This window comes from Pleurodeles waltl, chromosome 6 (assembly GCF_031143425.1).
Source record: "Pleurodeles waltl isolate 20211129_DDA chromosome 6, aPleWal1.hap1.20221129, whole genome shotgun sequence".
Taxonomy (NCBI): Eukaryota; Metazoa; Chordata; class Amphibia; order Caudata; family Salamandridae; genus Pleurodeles; species Pleurodeles waltl.
The window spans coordinates 694,124,636-694,146,498 of record NC_090445.1 but is presented as its reverse complement, the minus strand read 5'-3'; the positions used below and the strand labels follow the sequence as shown (position 1 = coordinate 694,146,498).

The 21,863-nt window shown below is 43.9% G+C and overlaps 1 protein-coding gene across 4 annotated transcripts in view; it reads right to left on the bottom strand.

Annotated features, from left to right (window-relative positions):
- The window catches only part of IKZF5 (IKAROS family zinc finger 5), a 55,714-nt gene that overhangs the window by 31,641 nt on the left and 2,210 nt on the right, over positions 1-21,863 (bottom strand). For 2 of the 4 annotated variants that reach the window (XM_069239146.1, XM_069239145.1), the window contains exons 2-4: positions 15,324-15,426; positions 15,021-15,142; positions 7,263-7,332 (exon numbers count right to left, since the gene is read on the bottom strand). The gene's annotated coding sequence lies outside the window, so the exon portion shown is untranslated. The remainder of the gene's footprint in view (positions 1-7,262; positions 7,333-15,020; positions 15,143-15,323; positions 15,427-21,863) is intronic. The other 2 variants (XM_069239147.1, XM_069239148.1) reach the window with 2 other exon arrangements.

Below are 21,863 nucleotides of genomic sequence, written 5' to 3'. Positions count from 1 at the left end.
ACAAAATCGTACCTTACCTGTTTAGTCTGCTAAATTTCCTCTAGTCAAGTTTATTTCCGTATGTTGCTCTCACTATGCGATTCGGAGCTTCACCAGCAGTGCATAGCACAAGCAACAGGAGGCAACTGGAGGCAAAGGCCTAATCCTACTAAAGTCTATTCATACGTCAACTTTAGAGGCTTCTTTACAATACGCAGCCAAGGATTTTTTTTTAAAACCTCTACATCAGTGCAAGTCAATGAAGCATAGACTTGTTCTGCTTTCAAATTCTCAATGCCATTCTTATTTTTTCTGTTTTCTCATAATCAGAGGACAGAACTAGCCACAGGTTTTTCTCATCCTGCTAAACTAATAATATTAACAACATAATATGCAGTTATTGCTGCTGTTTAAACCTTAACATGTCAATGAGAGGAACATTTAAGACAGTGTTTACCATTATTCTGAGAACTCCAAAAGAGATTTAAAAAAATCATTTAAACTACGACTTGTCCATGTCCCTCACAGTCTTACTTCATCATGAATTGAGCCTCTCATGTAAGTCTCTACAGGCGAGAAAATGTTAAGAGATACTCATTACTTTACCAAACATGATGGTGACTAAAAATATATATGTATATAAACCTGCCGTTAAATGAGGGAAGTTTCATTTTTTGTCTCCTACATCTGTTGGTGGCCAAGGGGTTGTTCTTCAAAACTCTGACATATTCCAGATTCAATCACAACAGGGCAAGAGTGTGCAAAGCCTGAGGCACACAAGGGTTTCAATTGAGGACCCCACCATCCAACCGGTGCATATCCACACTCCCCCGCTCATTGTGTGCGACCTACCCACTGCACACCATGGCTGGAAGAACTAAATCTGCTAAAAACCTAGACCGACTTACACAGGGACAGCCAACAAGCGACCAGCTGTTAGCACCGACTCTACAAGCACTGGAAACCACACTGCTGGCCCACTCCACCCAATTTGAAAAGTACTACAAGCAATAATGGACACTAAAACCTCTCTGGAGAACAGGATAGATTCAGTATCACGAGACCTAAACTTGCTTAGAGTGGATCATCGTAACTTGGCGGAGAGAGTGAAGTCAACGGAAGCGGAGCTAAAAGAACTGAACCCTTCGGTCTTGGCTAACCAAAAACAAATACAACGGCTGGATGCGGAGGTAAAAACACTATGGCGTCGTGCCGAAGAAGCCTAAGGCAGATCCCGGTGAAACAATATACGCTTCTTAGGATTCCCCGAAAAGCTAACAGAGCAGAATACGTAACTATTCTTGGAGCAATGGCTGATCAAGGAGGTGCTAAGTGGGACCCCGACGAAGTTCTTCTCTGTGGAAAGGGTACACAGGGTACCGGGGAGACCCCCGGCCCCAGGTCAGCCGCCCAGACCTCTGATAGCGAGATTCTTAAATTACAGGGACCGCGACTTAATTTTGCAACAATTCCGTAGTAAAGGCCCATTCCGACACGAGGACTCAGAAATCAACGCTTACCCAGACTTCACTCAGGAAGTGCAGAGACAGCGCAATTCATTTGTGAAAGTCAAACAACGACTCCGTGAGCACAATATTAAATATGCCCTGTTGGTCCCCGCAAAGCTGAGCGTAATATCAGATGAGTGCACCCATGTATTCACTTCTCCCGAGGATGCCTGGACGTGGCTGCATGCCAAAGGCTTGGCGCGACCCCAAACTGGAACAGATGATGGGGGGGAATGGCTGACCACCCCACTGCTGAAGCGTCCCAAGAAAAGAACCAAGGGTCAGCTCACCGAACAACAGGCAGCTGAGGAAAGAGCAAAAGCCTTGAAAGAAACTCCTCTGTACACGCAAAATACCTTTGAGGCCTTGCGGGAGGCCCCAGCAGACAGCCCAGACTCCGACTCGGCCAGCTCGGCCTCCACGCTCACAGAGTCACTTACGGGGCCGAAACTCACGCCTCGAACGGCGGACGAACTGTAGTTGAGGGATGCCGGACGTCTCCCCCCCCCCCGCCGAGAGGAACGACAAATCTATAAGGAGATACAGACTAATTCCACTTGTACTTGCACGCTGTGGAAGGCTGCTACGGACCATCGTGTATCTTTTGACTATTTAACTGCTTCTATTAAAAGTATTGTTTAATGTCGCTGATCGTGTGCTCGGGGTGGGGGGGAAAGCAGCCCGGGAGCGCCCAGCTGTACATGCAGTCCATGGCTGCGGAAAGATGTGTGCCCCATACGTGAGCCGCATCTGGTTGCTAACATGGCTGCCCCCCAGGTATTCACTTGGATACAAAGTTTGTTAAGTATTACTGTTGTTGGTAGTTTGATATTAGCTAATAGTTCGGGGTTGGGTGTTGGTAGCGGGTGTGCAGGGAGATCAATAGTTGAGTCGAATTCAAAAGGTCAACACAAAACACAGGGAATACTGCCAGCGCTGATACATTTGAGGACACATCTAATTGGGTCGGAGGGGACTAGCGAGGATACAATCAACAGCACGGAGTTGCGGGCGGGTGCTACACACTATGCAAAATGGCGTTAAATGCAAACCTCTCAGTGCATCAATATGATATAATCACGTGGAATGTGAGAGGCCTGGACGCTCCAAGCAAAAGAACCCAGGTATATGACCGCCTCAGACGGCAGGGCGTACACATAGCTATTTTAGAGGAGAGACACTGCCTGGAGCCAGACTTGCGGGAACTACGAGACAGACGGGGCGGGCAGGTGGTGGGCACAACCTACTCAGCATTCGCCAGGGGAGTGCTGATTTGGATAGCAAGCGGGGTTCCCTTTGTGCAAGCCTCACAGACAATAGATCAAGGGGGTAGCTACGTGGTAATAGAGGGGCACTTAGACGGGAAGCAACTGTCAATAATCGGCATCTATGCCCCCAACAGTGCGATAGTTGAATTTCTGGGCACACTCACCCCAGCATTATTAGTAAACCCCGAAGCCCCAGCTATCTGGGGTGGCGATTTCAATAGCATCCCGAATGCAGAATTAGACAGGTCAAACATTACCCCGAAAGCAACACTAAATAGAACAGCCAGAAGCCCCACGCTTGCCTGGGCGGCAGATACGAGATTATTTGACTTATGGCGCACAAAACACCCCCAGCAGAGGGAATACTCATTTTACTCAATACCCCACAAGTTATACACAAGAATTGATATAATATGGGGGGCCCGGGATATCTGCGACCTGACAAATAAGTCAGAATACCTGGTCAAAACACTATCAGATCATTCTCCACTTAGAATAACTCTGAATTGGGGCAGGAGACGCTCGCAGGTCCCTACATGGCAAATGCAGGGGGAGGCCCTCCAGGATCAGGCGTTCAATGAAGGATTAAATGTAGTAGTGAAGCAGTATTGGGAAATCAATAAGGAATCTACCAGCTCCAGAGCATTAGAATGGGAAGCACCTAAGGTCGTAGTTAGAGGGCACTGTATTTCAACCAGCTGGGGAGTTAGGCGCACGTTACATGCGGAAATAAATAAGTTAGAGAAGGAACTGGGAGAAATGGAAAAAGTGGTGGCAAACAATATGACTCCATACACAGCGCTAAAAGAGGTACGAACAAAATATAACGAAGCAGACTCTCGACTCTGGCGGCATGACCACAAATACTGTTTAATGCGCTTACACGCAGAGGGCGATAGGTCTGGCAGGCTGCTGGCGTGGCTCCTCTGCGAAAATCGGCAGCACTCCCCCATTGGGATTATAAAGGGAGAAGCAGGCAAAATATACAATACACAGGTAGAGATTAACGGGGCGTTTAGGGAATATTACACAAACCTATACACCAAACGCACAACATGCACACCTCTACAATTGGGGTCTTTCCTGGAGGGCTCCCCAATGGCGCAACTATCGCTGACAGACAGGCAGACACTGGAGGCTCCAATAACACTGGAAGAAATAGATAAAGCAGTGTTGCAGATGCCTAGGAACAAAGCTCCAGGAACAGATGGACTCCCAATAGAATACTACGCTACATACTCGACACACTTGAAGCTGTGCTTGCTGAAAGTGTTTGAGGAGGCATGGTCTAACAAAACCCTACCTCCAACACTAAGAGAGGCAATGGTGGTGGTCCTCCATAAACAAGGGCGCGACCCCGCCGACGTTAAATCCTACAGGCTATTATCCCTCCTAAACTTAGACTGCAAAATCCTAGGCAAAATCTTGGCCAACAGGCTGGCCCCCCTAATACACACTGTGATACATGAAGACCAAAATGGCTTTATCCCCAAACGTAACACCTTCTTAAATATCCGTAGGCTCCTGGGTGTTCTGGGGGACACTCCCCCGGAGGCTCATGACGAGATGGTTCTATCGCTAGATATTGAAAAGGCATTTGACACTCTGGAGTGGGACTTGCCACTATGCAAGGAATGGGAATTAGGCCTACGTATATACAATGGGTACAGACACTGTACGCCAGTCCACAAGCCAGGGTAAAAACAGGCGGGGTCATATCTGAGAGTTTCCCGATCACAAGAGGCACTAGACAGGGCTGTCCCTTGTCCCCCTTGCTGTTTGCCATAGCAATGGAGCCACTGGCTACCCGAATACATGCTATGCAGGAGAGATGGGGGGTGGTCAGGAGTGGGCTACACCACAGTATATCACTGTACGCAGATGATGCACTAGTATATGTGCGGAACGGAAGCGAGACAATACCCTCGGTAATGTCACTCCTAACCAAGTACGGGGACCTATCAGGGCTGGTGGTGAATTGGGACAAATCGTGTATATTTCCGTTAACTAGATGGTCTCCGGCAAGAAAAGAGAACGCCCCGACTGGTCGCTTGAAATGGTGTTTCGATACATTCAAATACTTAGGGGTGCATATATACCACAAAAATTAAGATCTCAGGGATGGGAACCTAGGGAGAGCACTTGCATCTATGAAGGGATCACTACGGTTCTGGACCAAACTACCATTATCACCCCTGGGCAGAGTGGCAGTGGCGAATATGTTGCTGCTGCCTAGGTTATTATATTACTTTGCGGCACTGCCACTCTGGGTCCCCAGGAGTTTCTTCAGAGATCTGAACGCAGCTTTACTGCAACTTATATGGGCCAGTGGCAGGATAAGGGTCGCACTCACCACACTACAGCGCCCGCTCGCTGCAGGAGGACTGGGGGCTCCCACCTTTGAACTTTACTATGCTGCAGCACAGCTACAGTGGATACTGAACTGGCTGCACAGGCCGGCACAGGTGGAGTCCACGTGGCTTCGGGCGCGACTAAAAGGGGCACCATTGATCACATGGTTAACGAATAAAACACCAAGGGGGGAACCGGGCAACCCGTTAATGGCAGTGGCGCACTCGTGCTGGCAAAGGTACATACAAAAGGGTCATAAAGCACTCCCATACTCGCCACTCCTTCCATTGGGACTAATCCCGGGGTGGGCTAATGCAGTGGGATCACACTCACTTAAGACTTGGTCCGAGGACGGAATAACAATGGTTGGGGACTGCTTCGAAGAAGGGAAACTGATGTCATTTGAATCCATACAGGCCCTCACGGCAGTGAACCCTGGGCACTTCCTATCCTACTACGCCATAAGTCTCCTAATCAAAAAGACGTGGGCGGCTGGAGACAGGGAACCCCAGAGCTCTCCCACACTACACCACATGCTGTAATTCAACGACCAAATAAAAATAGTGAAAAATTTGTACAAAACCCTGAATAAACCCCCTAAGCTTAATCTGGAGAGAACTAGGGACAGGTGGAATGCAGTCCTCACTGACCTGATATCGAAAACGGACTGGCCGAAAGCCCTCTATCACACTCGTGGGGTATCCAGAAACCCCAGGTTTCGCTACACGCAATTCAACTACACGCACCAAACATACCTGTCTCCAGCCAGGATTCACTGTATGTTCCCTGGTTCGACGTCTGCTTGCCCGCGGTGTGATGCCTCAGAAGCGCACTTCTACCATATGGTATGGGAGTGTGCACACATTTAGGGAATGGAGAGGAGTGGTAGAAGAAGTAGCGGAACTAACAGGTCTGACACTCGCAGTCGATCCCAAATCCTGCTTGCTAGGGCTGAGACCCAGAGAAAAGAAACATAGACATTTACACAAGTTTGTAGACCTAGCATTCGTGATGTACAAGAGGCTGATTGCGATTAACTGGAAGGCGCCCAGGGCACCAGACCTGAAAGCCTGGCACTCCCTCACACTGTGCTGGACTCGGACAGAATCTCAGGTATTGAGCAAATTAGCTCGTGTGAGACAACAACACACGGGGAAGGAAGCCTGGGAAACACTGGTAGCCCGACTAGAGGCAAAAAACGATGAGAGCCGCCTTGAACCAGACAGAGACCTAGGGCTGGCGCCGACCCGGCCAGCACTCACTCAGCAGCAGCTTACCTAAACAACACCTGCAGAACATCACGCGAATATGCTGGGAGCCCCCCCCCATTTATTAGAGGTCGGTGCCAATTTTAATCAGCACTCAAGGAGGAACACACAAACAGCACACACATAACGTATACTGTCACGCCATACTAAACAAGTAGTAATAGGCTCAGCCCCCCCTCCCTCCCAACACAACAAACAAGTGTTATCAGGCTACTCCATCAATAAGGGGCCCTGAGACGGGACCACTAGATGTCACAAGGAATGCTTTCTCAATTTCGCACGGCAGTCAAATATATATACTGTAAGTAATAACAAGACCTAAGTTATGTTATATGCAGGGTGGGGTTCTCGTTTGTTTGTAATGCATATGTGTTTTATTTTTTCTCCTTTTTCATCTCTCTCTTCTTTCTGATATTGTCGCATTCTTCTCTCTTTTGTAATTAGGCGAGTAAGCAAAGATACAACAGATTCACAAAATCCTATCAATGTAACCACATACTCATGTTGTACGGATCTGCATTAAAAATCTCAATAAAAAATATTAGAAAAAAAAAAGTGTGCAAAGCAGATGAATCTGGATAAGGTTCACAATTCAAAACTCAAAGCTACTTAGGACATCACAATCAACTACCCAATGTTCACAGGGTGCCAACATGCTCCAAGCGGATCTAGTGACTGCTTTGCTTGAGAAGATCCCTGGGCTGCCCAGTGTGCTACAGCACTGAACCACTTAATACGTGTCATTAAATGCATCAAATCATCCACATACTGCCAGTAGCACAACAATAAAAGACCCAATTAAAGGCACTAATTCTTCTTTCTCTCCTTTCCTGGAGGCAAACAACAAGCTCATTACCCAATGTACAAAGTAAGGTGGAGTTTCTTACCTCTAATTGACGTTTTCCATCATTAATGGTGAGTAGGATATTCCGGACTGTCCAGCTTCATTCTGGAACTCTTTAAAATAAATATTTTAAGGCAGAATGTTTAAAAGAACAAACAATGTCAATTTTCATATAAGATAAATCACACAAACGTGGTTTGCTCATAAAATTAGATGTTGCCCCTTAAAAGCCAGCGAAAATGAAGCACTTCAGTCACCTGCTCTGGTCGAGTCTGTCAGTTCTATATGAAGCGCACAAAAGACTAAAGCTTTTTTCGACCTTAGAGTCAAACTAGCTGGTCCCTAATAATAGGATGCCCATGACGGAGGACTGCAAATAAAGCAGCCATTCAAACCATAACCTTTCGCATCGTGGGATATTTACTGTTGAATGTCCACATACTTTAGAAGGATAAGAAGAAATAAAATAAATTGATTTAACACAACAGAATCTTTAGGGGTATCTACCCAACCAAATAATCTTTTTGGCAGCAGAATCTACTTAATAGTGTGTGGATCGATCTTGGTGTAGCAGCACAATAATCTATGGTAATGCTCCCTAGGAGAATACTACTGCTCTTTTTTCAAGTAGATGAGTCATGTCTCCCTGCATGCTGGAGATTAGCTGTTTTGCTATCCCTAGAAATTATCTACGCAACAATGCTTTGTTTTGGCATATGTTCCCAGCACGAGGAAGGGCACTGGACCTAAGGTTTTTCTAAATTTCATATCTCATATTTTACCTAAAGCATATTTTACACCTTGCTTAGCATTCAAAGCAAGCACGAACTGTTCTGCTGTGGTTGAAGGATTTGCAACAATGAGAACAGGTAAATGTATTTCCTGGTTTATGTGTTATCCAGGGATTACGTCAAGAAGGAGACAGGATGAGTACAAGGGCCAACTCGGTCCTCACAATAAACAAAATGAGGTTCATCAACTGTTGGCATATGAGATACACTAATACACCTAGTAGAAATTGGTTATCAAAAAAACGAACTCATGATTGTAATACATACACCAAGCTTAACTTAAATGAGCCAGGGGTTAGTTACAATAAGAATGTACACTGCACACATTTCCTGCTGTCTTGCCGATTGATTCCAGCCGCAGACACTATGGGCCTGATTCTAACTTTGGAGGACAGTGTTAAACCGTCCCAAAAGTGGCGGATATACCACCTACCGTATTACGAGTCCATTATATCCTATGGAACTCGTAATACGGTAGGTGGTATATCCGCCACTTTTGGGACGGTTTAACACCGTCCTCCAAAGTTAGAATCAGGCCCTATGTCTAGACTGCTGAACTATCAGTCAATAATAGGGACTTGGGGCCTCGGATCTTAATAACAAGTTTCTGCCGTCATGGACCAACCAGCATATCATTTCTGTCATACTGGATCCATTTACACTTACAAAATGCAGACATACAGTTACTTTTGCAACAGCAAGGCAGCTTTTGTTTCCAGGCCCACAGACTGAGGTGGTCATTCTGAGTTTGGCTGGCTGCGGCGGCTGCCTGCCAAACTCAACCTACCACCTGACCGCTAGTGACGCCAGGACACCATTAGCCCTATTCCAAGTTCACCGCAGGGCCGGCAGGCCCCTGGCACTCCCATTCTGCCAGCTTTTCCACAGTGGTGTAAACCGCCATGGAAAGGCTGGCAGACGGGGATTCGTAATCCCCAGGGCAGCGGTACTTGCAGCGCTGCCCTGGCAGATTACAACCGCCGGGAGCGCTAGGCTGCAGGCTGGTGGCAGCCTGGCAGTGTCAGTGGTTTGACCGCGGCAGCTCAGCCTCGGTCAGAATGGGGCAGATCGGACCACCACTACTGCGGTGGTCAGACAACCACCCAAAGTCTGGGGGTCTCAATACCGCCAGGATCAGAATGACGCCCTGAGTCTTTTAGGAGTTTAAACACTGACAATTACCATGGGTAGACTGAGCTACTTTGATTTCCTGATACATACCTACCATTACTATATAATAGTCTAAATGAACTGTACAGAACTCTGCAACACAGTATTTTATTTGGTTCACAAAGACGTTTTCATCATGCCACCGGCACTATATAAATCTATGTTTTGCTTATATCAACTGGTTTTCCTTTTGATCAGATATTTGCTATGGCTTAATTAGCGGATACAAAATAACTGTACTTTTGGGGACTTGTTTTACGACTGGGGGTAGAGCAAACAATTTTTGTACTTCGGTTCCAATTGCGACACCTTGGGACTTTACACTAGAGGGGTCAATAGACTGCACCCTATCTGACACATTATAGATTCAAAAAACAAATATGCTGCCACCACCACTTTACATGATACCCAAAGAAAGTGTTTTCTTTGAGAGCAAACTTGGTGCGCCACTCCTGACCACAGGACATGCCTAGCCCTCTGCGCACATGCTAAATTAGTGTGACATCAAGGTCAAATTAAATATCAGGATACCAGTTTTACATACATGCGGCAATCAGGGCAGGAGAACATGCCAATATACCATGCAGAGGGCATCTCTCGTTTTAAAAGGATGTCACCAAAACAAGGCGCTGCCAGTGAAGATAAATATATGTCCTTATTAAATCTACCGGTGCTAAGGATGGGGCCTACCGAAAGATAGCTTGTGATGTTTAAGGACGTGCACAATCTGCGTGATTAGCTTTTGTGCAATGAAGCAAAGTTTCAGAAAAATTACTTGAAATTATGTGGAATGCAAACCCATCATTTAACGAAATATTTTACAGTGAAATGCATTCTCACGTCAACTCTGCAAACATTTCTCACTAAAAAAAATATATCACAGAAAACACAATCAGCAAGACAACAGGCATTCACTTTCTGGCATGCGCTCCCATGAAATAATTTTGGAGCGTTCAGTGGAGTATATATGCAAAATGGCATAACTGTGGGAATTTAGATTAAATTACGTAAAATGAAATCGCACCAGCATAATTTGAATGTTGCCTGGGCTTACTGATATTTTAGATAAAAATGTGCCAATACAAAGACTATAATAAATATAGGTTTTAGCTTTGAACTCTGAAATGCCAAGGAGTTGTGCCCATATTCTGCGCTCCTCTCATGCACCCCATCCATCTTCCCCTACAGTTGAAACTTTTGGCTGATGAGGCCATTAAACCACTGAAACACAATGAGATAACACAATGCGGCCAGGATTAAACATTGGCTGTGGGGAATTTGAGTCTAAATCAGCTTGTCCCTAAAATCAACAGCTTCTATGAATCTAAGCTCTTCTAGAAATCTGCATTGCGTATCTGCTTTTGTAATTAACACTGCAAACCAAACTTTACAGGTGCACATCAGAAGACATCTGCTCCTGCATGTGAAGAATCTCCTTTATAGTGTTTGCCTTGTATACCCCATATTTTCTCTCATGTTGCTATGATCATGAGGGTATTATTTCACTTCAGGTTAAACCAAAGATCTAGATATATACCTATATGTGTCCAGATATCACTTTATGTTTCCAGTCACTGAGCTGGTTAGCTTTCCTTGCCAAAGCAGAGGTCTAACAATAGCCTAGCAGTGGACAGACTGTCCATCTGATTCTAGTATTAATTAAAAATAGACAATATAGCATTAACTCAAATGGTTCTTTCTGCAGTTTTGTATAGTCAGATTGCATGGTATCTGAAAAAACATCTGCTATGTTCCTAAAACTCTATAAGAAAATCTAACCTTGACTTATAATGTACAATTGTTGCCTCTACTTTTTCTCCTCAATGAACATCTGCTTACTTTCCATTCTCTGCATGCCTCCACCCGAGTATAGCCTAAAATAAATCACACGCATATCTACCTTAATCTCGGTTATTGTATTTCTGCAAAGTACCTATGCCTTATTTTAAAGATCACAACCTCTCCAAAATTGTAATCATAGCCCTGCAACCCTAAAATAACTAATCTCCTCTAGCCTTTCTAATAATTCCACTACATCCTATGTATTTAATCTACACAAATACATTAAGAGTTAATCAATAGAACGATTTGATTGAAAGCATAAATATAATCTAATAACCAACAAGAACTACTGTAGTAACCACTGACCTTGGGGTTCCAGAGCAGCCCAGTGTAAAGTGCTTCAGTACCTTGTCAGAGGCAGTTAGCGCTCAGTATATGCTATTACAGTACAATACAGCACATTGGAGATGTTTGGGTGAGCACAGACACAACCATTCTTGTTATAGGGCTCAACTGGACCTTTTATGGAGCTTAAGAGCCTATATTATTTTTGCTGAGGACTTACGTTTCAACATAGTATCAGGACCGTTTATTAAGAATTACTCTTTGTGCATGAAAATGGTTCTGACCATTTAATCTACCTGGGTTTATTGCTTATTGACTACCTGTTTTTGGACTTTTACTCTAAGTGAGTCTCACCGCTCTAGTCTCTCTCAAAAAAAGTCAATGAAAAAGGGCTGAAACGGCCAGGGTCTGTCTTTTAAGACGAGCCTGCTGCTGCACTGCTACGTATGAGGCTCCGAGAAGGTTACATGCAAACGTGTACACATGTTGTAGCATTTTCAAAAATATGCACATGTGTGAAAATGATTTCGTATGATCACTGTTTTTAATGATGCACTGAGTTGTAACTAATGATGTTGCACTTGAAACAAGTTACCTAGGTCGCTTAGGAGTGTGAATAATGCCATGAATAGTTATGCCACATTTTTGTGTAGAACACCCTTATTTTAAAAATGGATGCATGTTCTGGTGCTATGTTCTACTTGTTCCTGCTCATTCCCCCTCTCAATCAGTGTTCCACTGCAAACCCATCTTTCCCCTAGTTTCCGTGGAGCATCAAGTGAATGATGCCAATGTATTAGCTAAGTACAACATTGTTAGAAGACATATTGTGAATGGAGCTTCCACCATGTATGCAAAGTACCACTGTCAATCACTTCCGCTGGAAGTGTTAGCATGGATTCGCTAATTCTATGAGTTCAAGAAATGTTTCACTTGTGTCATACATCTCTGGGGAGCAGAGGGAAAATGTATCCTACCTTAAGAAATGGGTTAGTACTAACGTTTTATAATAATAATACGTAGTTGTTTTGGACTTGCAAATGCGACCCTAACCATGATCATACTATGCTGAATTTGCAGAATCTATTAATAACTTGTGTGATTTTTCTATAAAACCTCTGGATTTCTGCCTTCCGGGGGGCTTAGGGATTTTGACTTTCCATTTTTCTCTAAGACTATTATTTTTTGCCTTTAAACTTGCTAATAGGATGCTGTCAGTACTCCTTATGAGTTTGACACTTGGAATTTTTATTTAGATTCTGCCTAACTAGGCATTAATCGTTTTAGGATTTAGTATTTTCTGCAACGCTGTAATTGACCATTCATGGTTTTCATACATTTTTTTCTATACAACATTTTGACTATTCTGTATTTAAAATCACTTTCTGACCTATGTCTCCAGAGGGGTCATATTCATCATCTCAAAAGAGGCTTTTATTTAGTTCAAAGCACTCCTGGAGCCTGTACTTTTGTACATGAGATCTGGAGTGTGGGGTCCTCTGTTGTTAGTCCTAAGCCTGCAGTGGCAGTAGTGTAAAGGTAGAATTAAGACTCTGAGACACTTGGTACACAATATATTACTTTACTGACAATGTTAATTAATGACAATGCAGGGTTTTATATTACCATGGATTGTACTGAATTTTGGGCGTATCTCCATTAATTTAAATTATGGATTATTACATGTTTTTACTTTTAATAATGTGTTTGAGATCAATGTGTGAAAGTGCCTTCTTAATGATTTTTGGGAATCTCAGGCAAGATGTTTAGGGGCCCATTTTCAGAACAAATAAGCACCATGGCCGACAGCCAAATAATACCAGTAATCCAAAATACCACAGTCCCCAGGGATCCAGCAAGAAGAAAGACAAAAATTACTTTAGAGGTGGATAGGTCCTTTCTGAGTTACTCTATAATGACGTAAATGAAGTTTCTGTAAAATCAGACATATAAGAATTAGGGAGTCAATGAAGAGTTGTGAGGGGATGGGGTAATGTGAGCGTGGTGGTGTAGTCAAAAACTGAAGCACACAGTTGCATTTTGCATGATGTGAAGCCTAGAGGTAAGGTAAAGGGGAGTTCCAAGATGAATGTATTTGTGTTGTCCAGGCAGAAAAGGATGCCTCTCTGGAATGTGACAAGCAGAGGGAAGACACAATATTTTGTAAACACGCACTGTAATATAGTTAAACGGATAGATGGAGCTTTATTACTTTGGATCTGGGGGCAGAGTCAGCTCCTGAGAAAAGCAGTTTTTCGAATATGCATTACACTCCTCATTATTACAGTGTCTTGCATTCTTTAACACTAGTATACATGTTCATAACCTTGTTCTGTTTAAAAGCCAGGCTAACATAAGCCGAGACTTATCCCCTTCTCAGACCAGCTTCTGTTTGTAATGAGTGTGCCTGTCCATTTCGAGCCTAGACTAAGTACCTCTCATCTGCCGTACTGTGGTTACTTACTGCCAGGCAGCCTTGGATCTGTCAGAATCTGGTGGCACTGTTGCACATGCTTTTTTCTAAACTGGATAAAGATCACTCCAGCTGCCGCTCTACTACAAATATCAGTGCCACACACTCCCCTCCAAGAGCAACTCTGTGTGCATCTCACTCCGTAGCTCTATTCTCAGTTGACTTGTGATTGTGTGCGAATCAATGCCTAGTGTGCTCATTCAAGTATGTGTGTCCAAGCACATCTCTGCTTCAAGGATCGAAGGCGCGTGATCGGTTAAAACCTGTCAAACACTGCAATGTCTAATCTGTGACTCAACACACAGTCCAGTCTACTGACCCCTCCATGAACACCTGAATAATAGGAGCAGGTCTTATCTTTTGGGTGGTAATGGTACCAGATATTTACTAGGAGAAAATCAGAAATTACTTCAGTTACAATTTTTCCATTCCCGGTATCGTATCAATCAGATTTGGGGGGGGTTGATTAAAATTGCCTGCCCATATTAGCTTGCTACTAGTATAATTGACTACTAGTCATTATTTCAGAGAATAATGTTGTATTGTCTACATTAGGGGCATATGTGTTAATTAGACAGGTGTCACAGCCCTCAAGGAGTCAACGTATCTCGCCATTGGGTATATTATTGTCTCAAGAGGATTAAAAAGTGCCTGCTTCTATCCCTGTAATTGCTCTCTTAGCAAAATTTGAATATTGTAGCAGCAAACACATGTCCCCTCCATCTATCAGTCAATGTTTTCTCCTCAGCCATTAGTAAATGTGTTTCCTGTAACATTGCTATTTGGACTTTATATCGCTTGAGGTAGGAGTACACTGTATGCGATGTCCCTGCCATTTCAAAACACCCTCCTCCCAGTCAACAAGAATCATTAAAAGCTAAATGCTAGATGAACGCCTAAACTCGTAAGGGTTATCCATACGGTTCCCATAACAAAGCAGCAGGAATGGTCGCCATACTCAGAGAATTAGGTAAAGGAATCACTCATTAAACAGCTCACGTTTTCCTTTCAAGAAGACACTGAAATCATGCAAGGAGTGTCAATTCCTTCCTCTTGAAACCTTGCCCAAGTTATGGTTTTACTAAAATAAATAAAGAACACCCCATGACTTAATTCCTAATGTCCCATTTCATTGTTATGCTCAGGGTATACAATATGCTTGCCTTCTATCACTGAATCAAGAAAATAGCTATGCTATTATATGTGTATCCCCAGCAGAGATATCACAGGACTTACTAACCTTGCAGTGGGGATAACTGACCAGGCTGAGGCAGATCAACACAATCTCCTTCATATCCCTTGATGCCGAGAAGCCATTTGACTGGGTGCAGTGGCCACTGCATTGGTTTGGATTTTCGTTACCTGTTATCAAGCAAAGACAAACGATGTATTATGTTTCAAAGGCAATGGTAACTGTCAATGGTCACTCTTCTGCCCAATTTAATATTTCCCAGGGTTCTAAGCATGAATGCCCCATTCCCGATTCTATATTCTCCTTGCATGGGACCATTTTCTAGGGGGCTGATAAATAGATCAAATATACCTAGAATTCGGGCAGCGGTTTACTCATCATTATCATCCTCAGCTCAGCCATGCCTGTAACCGGAGCTGCTGACACCTAATCTGGCACGCTCTTGGATTCAAACCTAATAAAGATAAAACACGGATGTTAACCATAGGTCAGGCACCTCCATAAGATGGTTAGTTAGTCTCAAAGATGAAATATCAGGGGTCTAGCTTGCAACTAATCAAGACAATCGGAGACCCAGCAACTATTCTCCCATTTTGAAAGAAACAGCAGGATCTATAAGAAATAGAAACCGTCCCCTTTACCTATGAGGAACTGCTAACCTGAGATTAAAATGATTCTGTTACTCAAATTATTGTATCCAGGTCATGCATTTATCCTAAACCTTCAGAGGCCCTTTAAAAAAAAAAATATATCAAAGGCATTTATATCAGCATTCATATGGGGACATAAAAGACCTTGGTGAGCCTGGGGCCACGTTTAGGGCGACACTTGCCTGTCTGTTCAACTTCTGCGACCCTACCCTGCAAAGTACTTGCACACAAGACCCACTGATGTTTGAGGGACATTGATCACCTTCTCCACGCACAGCCGGGGCCATTCACCAGGTGATTGTGGTGTTGGAGGGCGGGGGTTGCCCCACAACTGCAGGAAGATGCCTACGTCGTGGCACAAGTGTTCAAAATGTGCCTGGCCCCTAGATATAACCGATGGATCAGTCTACTCTATTCTGACCCATGCACCAGGGTACGTTTGGGTGGGGTGGTCTCTGAGCCCTACCGGCTGTGCAGAGGAACCAGGCAGTGGTGCCCTCTCTCGCCCCTCCTTTTTGCCATTGCATTGAAGCCCTTGACAGAAAGCTGTGCAGGATGATGGGCTCATGGGGGACAATGCTGGTGGTGACCAACTATGAGATCTCCCTCTATGCTGATGATGCCCTACTATAGCTACGACAGCCGGCATAGTCAGCGCCAATTCTGTTAAATGGCATGCACAAGTCTGGTGAGCTCTCAAGACTATGTTAACCCAAACAAGTCTATGTTATTCCCACTGGGGAAACTAGTCAGGGCCCTGACTGAGACGCTTCCCAAAGTGGGATTACCCTGGGTGACAACTGATGTCCAATATTTGGGTGTCCAAGTGGCGCTCTTGGCCTCCCGACATTGGTGGGTGGTGGAGGTGCTTCATACATCAATCCAATTCTGGAAAGATCTGCATCTGTCCCTAATGGGCAGAATAGCCGTTACAAAAATTATTTTATTACTGTAATGCCTCCAGAGCACTTTGAATGCGATTTCCAGGCAATATTTTTGATAGACTGGTAGTAGTCTTAAACTGTGGGAATAAACGTGAACATGTTGGGCTCACTACAGTGAAAAGGACCTGAGGCCAGAGAGGTCTCAAGGTTCCTCATCTTGAATTATACTACACGGTGGCACAATTACAACATGCAATCACTGACTTGACCCTTGGGACAATTGGGAAAAACGGTTCCTAAGGGGCACACATGATGGATGGTCCCTACTGGGCCTCCTAATGATTGGATCGCGGGTTTCTCCCACCTTCCCCCATATTCTTCAACTGGTTGCGACACCTGAGAAGGAGTGATTCGAAGAGTAATTTCATGTGCACTATATGCCATCGACATGCCATTGAGGGTCATGCAACCCTTCCTAAAAATTGCTGAGTCCATGTCCGTGCAGAGATGTAAGAACAGTGGCTGTGGCACTATGGAAGACCTCTACCAAGGGGGACAGTGCATCACATAAGGCAACGCCACAGCTTCCTTTTTAATGAGTACAGGGCAATACCTTCAATATGTTAAAATCTTGACCACGGCACGAGGATTGTGGTTGTTCTTCCTAGACGTACTGCACCGTTCTAACACTCGGATAACACTACTAGATATGGCCTAAGGCCGCAGACTGTTTTCCCTCATCTATAGGGCGCTGCGGGACGATCTCCAGACACCAACACTTAACATAAAGACCAAGTGGGAGGAGATTCTGAGGGAACCCTTAACAGCCAGGGATTGGGTAAAGGTCTATGAGGGAGTACGGGCGGTTTGTTCCAACGCACAATTTAAGTTGCTGCAATACAATTATATACACCAGACATGTCTCACTCTAAAAATCTTACATGCTATGTGCACCACTCTATCAGACGGTTGCACACGCTGCGAGGCCCTGACAGCAGATTTTATGCACATTGTATGGGCTTGTCCGTCCCTGTCCCCTTACTGGCAGGAAATACTGCAAAACCTCAATAGGGTCTCTGGGTGGACGGTGCTACTAGAGATACAACAGGGGCTGTTGGCCCTGTTTCCCTCTCACACCACCAAAAAACTGAGCAGGAATTTTGGCCTGCTTGGCCTGGTATTGGCAAAGCAACGTATAGCAGTTAAATGGCTTAGCCCAACAACCCCCTCGTATACAGCTTGCCTTAAAGACGTTTCTAAGTGGGCGACTGCAAAAGTGCGAAAGGGGCATGACCGTAGGGATGGTAAGCTGGAAGATGACTCGAGAGCCTGGTCCGCCATGTTATCAGAGTCAAGGGACCCGCAGGGAATTGCTACCTCCATGGATGCAGTGACAAGAGGTGCCCACATACCCTCTCTTTGGTGGGGAGGAAGTGGAGAGAGCCCTGAGCTTGCGGATGGATGCACCATGGACTTATACAGGCCATTTGTTCTGAACCTAGCTTGGGCCACTTAATGGGATTCAGCACAAGAGCAGGGGGCAATGTTACAAGCTTTCCGGGTCTGGATATAGACCGTCAGCTGTTGTTTTCATTATTGTCTATCAGAAACAACTATTCTTGACTATATCCTATCACAATGTTTTTTTTAAATAGTTGAATCTGTAATGATGCTATCAATTCCATTCTGCTGAACTTCAATAAAAACCCCATTAAAACAAATCTGTACAGGTCAACACATCCTGCAAAAGCATGGCTATCAACCACTATGTAATAATCCATCAGTGCTGGATAGTCTCAAGGTACATAACCAATCTATGTGGTTACTGCAAGCTTAAAATTCTTACACAGATTATTTTTCCATGGTTTGTTAACATCAACATAAAATCGCACAGTTATGGAATCTGGCATTTTATATCAGAAATTCTTTATGTATTTACAAACTAGATAAAGTCTCAGTTCGGTCAGGACCAAGCTAGATGCAGATTCTTTTGCATAAATCTGACTTTTGCTAGTAAATCCTGCCAACACAAGCATAAGTACTTTTCATGTGTTCATTAAAGCACTGGAAGACCAGCTACCATAGTGAGCCATTACAGGGTCAAGGAGCCTAGGTAAGGCCATAACTCAAAACACGTTTAGCCACTCTCTGTCTATGGGTTTTTCAGTAACATCATTTGCCAAATTTAGTCTGCAGCACTACTGTAATCTATATGACTTGTGTATTACCCAGAAAAAGATTAGTAAATATAGGCCTGACCTACCAGCTATTTTCCACAGGTTGTGTACAGACGTTCTCAGGCTATCCTGTAATCAGATCCTATAGGGATTTAATTTTGCAAAACATTAACTGTGGTGCCCGGATATTTAGTGACCTATGATTGTGGGTTACATCTAGACTTACGTCTAAATCTACTTTTCACTGACATTCTGATTGCTCGCCTGAAGCTTGCACACTACTGGAAGGACTTAACACATCCAGGGAATAATGGCTTGGTGCAAAAAGGACCTTGATATATCCTTCTCCTTGATATATCCTAATTTGAAAAAAGGATGTCTGCAACTGAAGGAACCGAAAGATTTAGGCAAACCTGGTGATCATTCAATGCTGTTGTCCTTGTAACATGGTGGCATGAACATGTCACTATCCTTTTAACGACTCAATGAAAATTGTAACTAAAACAAATCAAATGTCAGTATAAGCTGAACTATTTATACATGTGGTCTATATTTGTATACGTACTTATTTCTACTGACCTAACAAAAAACGTTTAAAAAAGAGGCAAGGTCTCAACTGCTCACTGATACGTTTAAAAGAGGACATAACTTTGGAGTGTTGCAAGAACCCATAAACCCATACACGCCCCCACCTCCGATGTACCTAACTTCAGGGGCCTCGTGTTTTAAAAATCGGTTAGTTACAGGAGATCCTATTTGTTTTAAGATCGTCCTAGGGAATGGAGGCATCCACTAGTTCTTCCAGTGAGCAACGTCATGAACCTTTCGTTTAGATTCAGGCGCTAATACCTCCATACCAGATGGTGCTAGACACTTCTCTCTAAGGATTCTAGAATCAGCGTGAACCGTCACACGCAACTGTACACAACACATGAAGTCAAGAGCAAAAACACATATATTCCTCTGAGGGGATCTGACCATATCCAAAACCCCTCTTCAGATCTTTGACATTCGGCCACACTTGTTTTGCTGGGAGTCATTATGGGCAGTTCAGCATATATACCTTGCTACTCCTAAAACGGACTCCCTGTGATGACTTCCACGTAGGCTTCTGTCAGTTGAGCGTTCTACAAGTTTAACCTTTTGGCCCTGCTCCTTTCCTAACTGACCAATGTAACTTCCTTCCAACCTTTACTGAGGACTGAAGCAAGGCCCTGTGCATGTTAGACAGCTGGTCTGTACTGATACAGGCAGTTTATCCTTAAGTCCCCCCAGGAATTACAGGCACCCATTGGTTCTACTGCTAATATAAGAGATTAGTAGTAAATTCAAGGGTGCTACCACATAGACTTATTTAAGCTTAGACACAATAACTGATCAGAGTTCTTCTTTTGCATGCATCTTCTTCGTACTTATTATCCACATTAGTGCTCGAGTTGCAAATCAGGACATACTAAAACTGGTACTCTCCTTCCTTGCAACACATTTAGTACCTGATATTGACATCAACTGGATCACTGTCTATCCAACCACCATCAGGACACTAATCATACTACCTGGCCTTGATAAAATATTTGAGGACGAAACACTTGTAAGCTGCCTTTGGAATAAACAGATAATAATGCACATCTGCCTTTGCAATAAACAGATAATAAAACTCATGGGAAAACAGAGTATTATTGATGATATGAACATCCATATCTACTGAAACAGAGTAAATTAAGGATCACCTCGTGTACCTTGACTTTATTGCCTACTTCTTAAATACTACTCTTTAATAGTAACCGGAAAACTGGATACTCTCACCATATGTAATGCTGCCTCAACTTTTGTTTTTGGAATATCTTCTTTCTCATGCACACCCTGCTGAAACAAACCAAGTAGATGTCATTGATACCCATAAGTAGCAGGGTCTTCTTGAGTTCCAGGACCCCTATGTCTACTATATCAACTGATTGTACAAACTGTCTTCCATTATTGTGACATGCATGTATGTTTGTTAAAAGTATTCACAGCTGCTCATGGTCATGAGCCAGCATCATTCCTCAAGGATTAGTACAGTTTCTTCTGAATCTTTGAGACATGAAGAATTAAGGCAAGCAAGCCCTTGTTCTTATTAAAGCTTGTCTGTGCAGTTGTTGGCGGATTCTCCTTCTTGACATCCAAACAAATTCAAGCTCTTCGGCCTAAAGTTCAAGCCCTTATTCCACTTTGTAGATAGTTAGGAAAGAAAAAGGCAAAAAACTATTCACTTCTTTAAAATTGAACTACTCATCTTATCAGGTGGTGTGCATGCTGAGTTTTTGGCCCTTTCTGTCCTTTGCATGCTAGGCAGACAAGGTCAAAATGTTCAGATCATGTAAAGGTGGCTTATAGACCACTTGGCCTAAGCAAATTTCTCTGGTTATGAAGAAACGACCAGAACTACACAAGAATAGCTAAGTTTCAGTGAAGGATTTTACACAGGAAAGACTAGCAAATTCACTTTCCTCCAGGGATACAGAGGTGACATGTTGTGCAAAATAACGATAGATTGGGATGTGGGACCAGAGTAATTACGAGTGGCTGACATTAATTCAAGCATTCCAACCATCACTTTTTGTATACATATGCAGCAGGGAGTACAAAAGGCTCAAAAAGGTGTGTGCCTCGACTAAGGATACCAGAGGATTGTGACGTCTCATGGATGTATGAGGATCACAAAGTTACATGTGTACACTCTGTTGCCGTAGGGCAAGTTAGGGTTCAAGAGCTATGCTTAAGCTGATGGGTAGCGGGATATGTGAAGGTCACAGGACTGTGTGCTTATCCTGAGGGGTGGGATATTGTGTGGGGGCACCAAGGAGTCCCTGTAGTCTAGGCCGATGCCAGCAGCCGAACGTGCAGTTAAAAACAAGTCTTGGCATAAGCAATACGTTTCGCCTATGTGAGACCTATTCGCATTGTCAGTGTATTTTAAGATGGTACACAGCAACATGAGCTGCTGTGCAACATAGTTTAAAGTACATAAAAGCAAAGCACTCTGGCATTACCAGCATTAGCCCCGCCATTGCTTTGTTTTTATTTACTTTAAGCCATGTTATACATCAGCTTGTGCTCCTGTGCCACATGTTTAAAGGAGGGAGCCATGATAAAGCGTTCCTGGGAGCGGCAGGCATAGGGGTGGTGGGTGGACACAAG